Source organism: Sorex fumeus, unplaced genomic scaffold, assembly GCF_029834395.1.
Source record: "Sorex fumeus unplaced genomic scaffold, SorFum_2.1 ptg000098l, whole genome shotgun sequence".
Lineage (NCBI taxonomy): Eukaryota > Metazoa > Chordata > Mammalia > Eulipotyphla > Soricidae > Sorex > Sorex fumeus.
Window position 1 is genome coordinate 38,639,971 of NW_026606155.1, and position 8,703 is coordinate 38,648,673.

At 40.9% G+C, this 8,703-nt stretch overlaps 1 pseudogene; it reads right to left on the reverse strand.

Moving 5' to 3' along the window:
• Positions 1-8,294: 8,294 nt before the first annotated feature.
• On the reverse strand, positions 8,295-8,414 carry LOC130042289 (uncharacterized; annotated as a pseudogene).
• Positions 8,415-8,703: the final 289 nt, after the last annotated feature.

Here is an 8,703-nt window from a genome sequence, read left to right on the forward strand (position 1 = left end):
GAGAAACTATGGCATATTAACGTTCCAACACCAGGCCCTAGCTCAGGTGTTTATTTATTGACTGAGTTAAAAAGAAATGAGTGAAACTCTGTAGATTTTTGGTTTTTGTGTGGCCTCTTGGGTGATTTGAAATCTTAAGATTAAAAGAAAAAAGTTTAAAACCTTTTAAATAATTTATTCCATCTGTTATATTAGCAGATAGACCTGCAAAATTGCTTTTAGATATATATATATATATGGTATATCACAATGCATTATAGATTGCATATTATAGATGATGTTACATATGTGAAGTTATATATAAATATAATCATTTATATCATAATAATATAGATAATAATATAATCATTTTGTGAGCAAAAGCAATGTTTTAGAACAATTAGTTTTTTTTAGTTTGTTTCTTTGGGGGGTCATACCCAGAGGTACTCAGGAGCTACTCCTGACTTTGTGCTCAGGAGCCACTCCTTGTTAGTGGAAGGGGGATATATGCAGTGTCAGAATTAAACCAGGGTAACTGCATGTTAGGCAAGTAACTTAGTCCCTATAATATCTCTTAGGCCTGAACAATTAGCACCGAAATATACTTTGAGATCTAAGAGATCTCTTTGACAATTGAATACTCACATAGTTAAAGTTGATAGTTTATAAAATGGTGCCTAAAGGACCAGCAAATTGGACCGGCAAATTCATTGCACATATATACAGATATAGTTCACGAATACATATACAAAATAAAATGAGAGACTACAGAGTAGGTAAAGTACTTGCCTTGTATTTAGCCAATCTGGATTCATTCCCAAGCAACCTATACCCCTCCAGAAGTAATTCCTTAGTGCAGAGCCAGGAGTAAGCCCTGAGCACAACTGGGTGTGGCCCAAAAGTTTTTTTAAAGAATTAAATGATAATAAATTTGATCAAAACCAGAAGAGTACACGAAGAAAGCAAAAGTTTTAGGAGAGAAGTCAAACCAATGAGCCTATGTTCTGCTATATAATGTTATTTCTCTGTGTGGTTGGGGATTTCTTATTAAACATAATTTTTTCATGGCATATCTGACTGTATAATGAAAAGAATGCTAGGGAATTCTGTGTTTGACCACCAGCAAAGCAACCTAAAAAATTTTTTTTGCTTGTTTGTTTTATTAGTGAAACACCATGAGGTACAGTTGTAGACTTACAAGTTGTTGTGCTTGGGTTTCAGTTATACAATGATCGAGTACTCATCCCACCACCAGTGCCCATTCTCCACCCCTACCAATCCCAGTATCCCTCCCACCCACCCCCAACCCCCATCCCACCCTGCCTCTGTGGTAGGAAACTCCCTTTTGTTCTATCTCTCCTTTTGGGTGCTGTGGTCTGCAGAAGAGACATTGGGTGGCAATCATGTTCGGTCTATAGACTACTTTCAGCATGCATCTCCCATCCTGGGCAGATCTTCCCAGCACCCTTTATTTGGTGCTCCCTTCTCTATCTGAGCTGCCTTTTCCCCTAGCGTGTGTGGCTGGCCTCTAAGCCATGGAGTGAACAACCTGGTATTTATGACAGCTGTTTTGGGTGTTAGTCTCTTATTTTGTTACTTTATGTTACTCAGATGAATGCAATCTTTCTATATCTGTCCCTCTCTTTCTGACTCATTTCGCTTAGCATGATATTTTCCATGTAGTACCACTTGTATGTAAATTTTATGACTTCATTTTTTCTAACTGCTACATAGTACTCCATTGTGTAGATGTACCAAAGTTTCTTTAACCAGTCATCTGTTCCCGGACACTCAGGTTTTCTCCATATTCTAGCTACTGTAAAGAGTGCTGCAATGAACAAACAAGTGCAGATGTCACTTCGACTATACTTTTTTACCTCTCCGGGGTATATTCCCAGGAGTGATATTGCTGGGTCAAATGGGAGCTAAATTTCTAATTTTTTGAGAATCGTTCATACTGTTTTCCAAAAGGGTTGAACCAGTCAGCATTCCCACCAGCAGTGAAGGAGGGTCCCTTTCTCGCCACATCCGCGCCAACACAGGTAAGCAACCTAAAATTTTTTAAGTGAAACTAGAAAGGTCACAAAACTGTTTGTTAATTATTTGAATAGAGGGAGGGAAAACGGCAAAATACAGACATCTAAAATATTATAAAAAGTTTGTGTATATATTTTGTCAAAGTGTTATTGGCTGCACTTTTAAAAATATTTTCTATTGTCACATCACCCTACATATATACTAGATAATTTATCTGCATGAATATTTTCAGAAATTTAAGCTCCAATATATATATTTATAATTACAAATGATCCCACAGATTTATCTGTTTATTTATTATTAGGTAATGGATGATTGCTGAAACAATCCTTTTGAATATCTGTTGGGATTTAACACAACAAAATATTGGATCCTTATCAAATTAATTGTCAACATTTAAAATTTCCTTTTGAAGTCAAATCACATCTTATTAAACAATGACTGTAAGGAGGGAGACATAAAGAAAGACCAGTCACTGCCATAGAAAGCTCCTGTTCAACCGGCCCAACTTGCTTGATAGAGCTTAGATTATAAAGCAAGTCATCAATTTTTTTAGACTATTTTCTCTTTGTAGTGAAAGAAAAATAGGGAACACATCTGAAAAACCAGATAATATAATGAGTAAGACATTTGGTAAATAAGAGTAATTAAAAACCAAAAACAGCACACATCTGAAAAAACAGATAATACAGCAGGTAAGACATTGGACAAATATGACCAAAGAGTGATGCGGTGACCCCAACCTGAATCAGCTGTCCAGGGCTCAATTCCACATCCGATGGCTTTGTCCTTCCCCCTCTACTGGGTCTGTCTAGACTTTTAAAAAATCAAAGTCAACTCCTATCACGAAGAAGTTGCCTTGGAGTGTCTCCTTGATTGTGGCCAGGGGAGTACACAAATGCTTGAAGGGTGGTGGGTGAAGGGAAGCACCTGCTCCTGCCTCTATTTCTGGGCTGGGGACCCAATCTCATGGATACGGGACAGTTAAAGTTGGGGAAGATGCACTTTCCTTGATAGGTTCCTGTATTTGGTGGAGGGGGTACAGGGAATTGGGGCAGGGTTCCCTTTTATATTGTTATTTTTCTCTGTTCTCTTGCGGGACTCTCAGATCTCTTTCCTTTTGCCCTTGAAAATGGCATTAAATGAAGCTGTGCGTGCACATTTCAGAAGGCTGGTGCAATATCCCATTAATCCGCTGAACCACTGCAACGACTGGAAAACGATCAGAGCATGGTGGATGACCGCGTTGGTCAGTGTGCAGGAGCTTTAGAGAAGGGCCACGGAAGTCATTCCATTTAAGAGATCTTGCCTTCCGTGGGCACCTGCACCCCCCTCGGCCCGGCAGCCCGTGGCCTCCCTGCTGCCCCAATTGAAGCTGGGCTTCCAGGCCGCAGGGTCAGTGCAGGGGGCGGGTGGTGCTTCTCCTCTCTCCAGGGAGCAACTTCTCTTCCTAAGGATTCTTTTTCCCAGCAAGTGAAGATGACCTGGAAATTTGATAGTGCCAGACTCACAAGCGATACTTTGTCAAGAGAGAAATATTACCTTATAGAAACTAGCTTTTATCCTGCTGAGAAACGGTACGGTGCTGCGGGGATTGTCTCTTATTAGAGCCGCGAGAGCGGAGGGAAGTCTGTGGGGCTCTCTTCTACACACCAAAAAAGGCGGCAGGAGTTGCGGATGACCCTGAAAAGAAACAGCAGAGTTACTTAGGCGGGGAGGTGGGGAGAGACAAAAAAATGTCAACGCAAGTCGTTCTGTTCCCGTGCAGACTGAGCTCCAATGCTCTAACACACCAGGAGCGAAGTTCTCAAGGTTTCAAAGTCCTCAGTGACGGTGGCATTCTTGGCTAACTTCCTAGACCGTTATTAGGTCTTAGCAACACCCTTCTAACTCCTGCGGTCCTATAAGGACAGAAAAAAACGCCAAACCACCTTATAACAGGATTTTAGTATTTAATTCTCAGGGGGTATCAAGTTTCATTTGCCGTTTTCGATTTAGAAACAATACCAACACTTTTTGTTCCTATGGAGAAGATAGGGAAGAATGGGAAATAATTTAGCTAATCAAAGAGTCTTCCATGAATTAGTCAACTAATATTGATCAAGCAAGCCTTGGAGAGTAGATGGGTTTATGCAAGCCTGGTGCCTGCCTTCACTTACATTTGGGTTTGAGGTTGGCAGAGCCAGTGTGATGTCTCAATGTCGACATAGGCCACTGAACACATCTTAAGCTTTAGGCATCCAGGAGGCTGGGGAAGACACAATCTTCAAAGGACTCAGATTCCTTCTTTTCCAGTAAGTTGCCCTTTGAACATGCAGGAGTCTGAACCACGCATTTCTTTCAAGGGAAAGCTCTCTCTATTGTGTGTGTCTGTGTGCATATATGGGCATATGTTTGTGTGCATGCATGTGTATACACCCAGGATTGAGTTTAGACCCTCACTAATGTATCTCAGTCATTCTTGTTCAATATGATATGTCTTAAGATATGCCATCGTTTTTAGATTTGGGAAAGGATTTCTTTCTCCAGCATCATCTCACAATCTGTTTTGTTTTTTGTTTTTTAATGAATCACTGTGAGATACAGTTACAGACTTACAAACTTTCGTGATTGGGTTTCAGTCATACAATGACAATACGTTTTTTTATTCAATTTGCTTTACCATATTTGAGAATCTATGTATATAAAATCAGATTGAACAAAAACTTCCTAAACATCTCTTTGCCCTAATCAGAGATATAAGATCTTAATATAAGGATAATAAGTGTATATTCATTAGCAAACTTGGACAATATCCATTTATACTTAAACTCTGCACAAAAATATTTTTAAGCAGAAAGTTAGTCTAGTACATTCATTTTAAAATTTAAGCATGTAAAAAGTTTTGAACATTTCTAATATGCACAAAAGTGGGGAAGGACAATCTATGGAACTCTACTGTACTCAATAAAATTTAGGAATTGTTTCAATTTTAATTTATCAATATAGTATTTCCAACAGGTACAGACACTTTGAAAAATTCATAAAGTATTTCAAATCAAATTGCTGCTATACAATAGGACTAACAAATACTTTAGTATGCATATATAACAAATATTTATTCAAATATAACAGAAAATTACCACAATTAGCAAATTATCAAAAAATGCTTTGATGTAATGTAATAATGACACCATCATGATTTAATTATATGACTTGCCATAGTTGGGTTACTCTTGACTGAACAGAAAATATCTTTTTATTGTGTGTTCAAATCAAGATCCAAAAAAAGACCATACATCGGTCAGTTGTTCTATTTTTCAAATTTCTTTTCATCTATAATGCCTCCTTACCCTTTTACTCTTACATTTAGCTTTAGAAAAGGCCAGGTAATTTAACTTGATTTTGCACAGCTTGGATTTGGTTATTAGTTTCCTGGTGCTGTTGCTCAGCTTCTGCTTCTATTCCTCAATGCTTTCTGCAAAGTGGTAGATCTATAACTTGATTGGATTTAAAACTTGGATTTTTTCTTTTCTCTTTCTACCTTACTGTTTCCTTCTTTTGCTTTAATATTCCTCAGTGGCACTATGCACAGGATGTTTTTAATCACATCCTATGATATCTAATATCTGCTTATTCCCTTCTGTTGGGATCAGGTTTTGTCAGATTAATACAACCATTTTAAAATTACTCTAAGAACTTTAACTTTTCTATGATCAATAAAAATAAATCCATTATTTCTTACAAATTAATTTCAGTTATAATTTTAAAGTTCTTCAGTCATAACTTTGAATCCCAAATGAATTAGTAAAGATTTCTACTAGAAATAGTTTAAATTGGGGCCTGAGCAATAGTACAGTGCAATAGTTCAGTGCTTGCCTTGAATACAGTTAACCTAGTTCTACCCGATCTAGTTTCCTGAATCCTGCCAGAAGTGATCCCTGAGCACAGAATCAAAAGTAAGCTCTGAGCACTGCCAGGTGTATCTACGCCTCCACCATCCATGCTCCTCCCACTGTAAGAAATAGTCTAAATGTGTAATATTGCATCTTAAATGGAAATACTGTATTTTTAGAATACATTTTTATAATGGAACATTTGAAAAATGTGAAATATAAATTTAAAAATAAAATTAACTCCAAATTGTCTTATAAGAGAACATCACATTTTTCATTTTTATGTATTCCTTTTAATCTTTCAGAAAAAATATTTAAGCAAAAATTGGAGCATAATAACAACATACAGTCCAAGAGAAGGACCACATGGAGGGCGGGAACCACAGATCCCGGAGAAAAAAAAAAAAACAGGTTCCAAAAAGAGCCGAGATCACTGGGAAGTCCCAGATGGGGTAGGTACCGCATCCCGCCTCCCCCAGATGGAACTCCGGTGACCAGAAGTCTCTACAAGCACAGCTCGAGTATGCGGGAACTAGGACTTTTTCTCAAAATCGTGCAACATCTCTCTATATACAAAGTCATCAATGGGAAGTAAACCACCCAACCTTTCTCCCTGAAAATCAGAGTTAAGTTTGGAGCACGGCCACAGCCCCAGAAACACAAGGACTTAATGCAGAACCCAGCAGCTTGGAGCAGAAAAGTGAACGGACTATGCATTAATCCAGGCCATCATGTCTGCCCGGATGGGAAAGGGTGTTGCCCCATTCGCCCTCTCTTCTCTGGAAAGAAGGATGGTGGCCGCATGGGAGCCTTGTGGACAGCAGGTATGAGCCGGGGGTGTGGGGGCGACTAAAACCTCATGGGAAGGGGAGCGTTCTGGTCCGTCCTTCACGCCCTACCGAGGTCACCAGTTGCCCCTCACGAGCGGCCCCCCAGCACGGCCACAGCCCCAGAAGCACAAGGACTTAATGCAGAACCCAGCAGCTTGGAGCAGAAAAGTGAATGGACTATGCGTTAATCCAGGCCATCATGTCTGCCCAGAGGGGAAAGGGTGTTGTCCCGTTCGCCCTCTCTTCTCTGGAAAGAAAGATGGCGGCTGCATGGGAGCCTTGTGGACAGCAGGTATGAGCTGGGGGTGTGGGGGCGACTAAAACCTCATGGGAAGGGGGGGCATTCCGGTCCGTCCTTCACGCCCTACCGAGGCCACCAGTTGCCCCCCACGAGCGGCTCTCCAGCACGGCCACAGCCCCAGAAGCACAAGGACTTAATGCAGAACCCAGCAGCTTGGAGCAGAAAAGTGAAAGGACTATGCGTTAATCCAGGCCATCATGTCTGTCTGGAGGGGAAAGGGTGTTGCCCATTCGCCCTCTCCTCTCTGGAAAGAAAGATGGCGGCCGCATGGGAGCCTTGTGGACAGCAAGTATGAGCCGGGGGTGTGGGGGCGACTAAAACCTCATGGGAAGGGGAGCGTTCCGGTCCATCCTTCACGCCCTACCGAGGCCACCAGTTGCCCCCCACGAGCGGCTCTCCAGCACGGCCACAGCCCCAGAAGCACAAGGACTTAATGCAGAAACCAGCAGCTTGGAGCAGAAAAGTGAACGGACTATGCGTTAATCCAGGCCATCAAGTCTGCCGGAGGGGAAAGGGTGTTGCCCCATTCGCCCTCTCTTCTCTGGAAAGAAGGATGGGGGCCGCATGGGAGCCTTGTGGACAGCAGGCATGAGCCGGGGGTGTGGGGGCGACTAAAACCTCATGGGAAGGGGGGCGTTCTGGTCCGTCCTTCACGCCCTTTGGAGGCCACCAGTTGCCCCCCACGAGCGGCTCTCCAGCACGGCCACGACTCCAGAACACAGAAACCAATTTCTTAACTATCTGACTTTCAGTAGAAATACTTCCAGGGCCAATAGGTAAAATAGCAGAAATCCAAAACCAACATTTAATTCTTGAACCCAGCTCTAGAAAGCAAATCACTTCACAATGCTTTTTCAGCGTGTCTGATTTGGGGGGGGGGGGTAAACTCTAAATAATAGTGGTGAATCTTTTATTGAAACAGTGAATCTAATCAAAGCAGATAGAGTGTTAACTAGAATTCATCTGCCTCACAGGGACTGGGGGGGGGGTGGGGTTTTATTGGGGTTCTTCATGGTAAAAAATAAGTATTGGTAAAGGGAAATGTGTTTGATATTTGCATGACTGAGACCTAAACCTGAAAGCTTTGTAACCTTTCCCACAGTGATTCAATAAATAAAAAAAAAAAACTTAAAAAAAAATAAAGTATCTAAAAAAAGAAAAAAAAATTGGAGTATAATATATATCTTTTCATATTAAAAATATGGATCAGTGTTTGATCGTGAACACTACAAAAATTTTTATTACAGATCATCATTATTATTTTTAATTACTTACTTAAATGCACCCGGTATTCCCAGGCTGTCTCCCATCCAAGTACTAACCAGGCCCGACCCTGCTTAGCTTCCAAGATCAGACGAGATCGGGCGCGTTCAGGGTGGCCTTTACCTTTACCTTTACTTAAATGATCTAAATATTCTCCTGAAAAAATAAGATTTTGGAGAGCTGGAGAGATAGTAAAAGAGGGTAGGGTGCATGCTCTGCATTAGGTCAGGCCTACCCCAGCACCACTTACAGTCCCCTAAGTACCTCCAGAAGTGATCCCTGAGCACAGAGTCAGAAGTAAACCCTGAGCATATCTTGCCCCAAAAACCAAATAGAATAAAAGAGATTTTGGAAATATAAGAAATATTCTGGCCTCTAAAGCTTCTTAAGTTTTTAAACAAATATTTAGGCCACACCT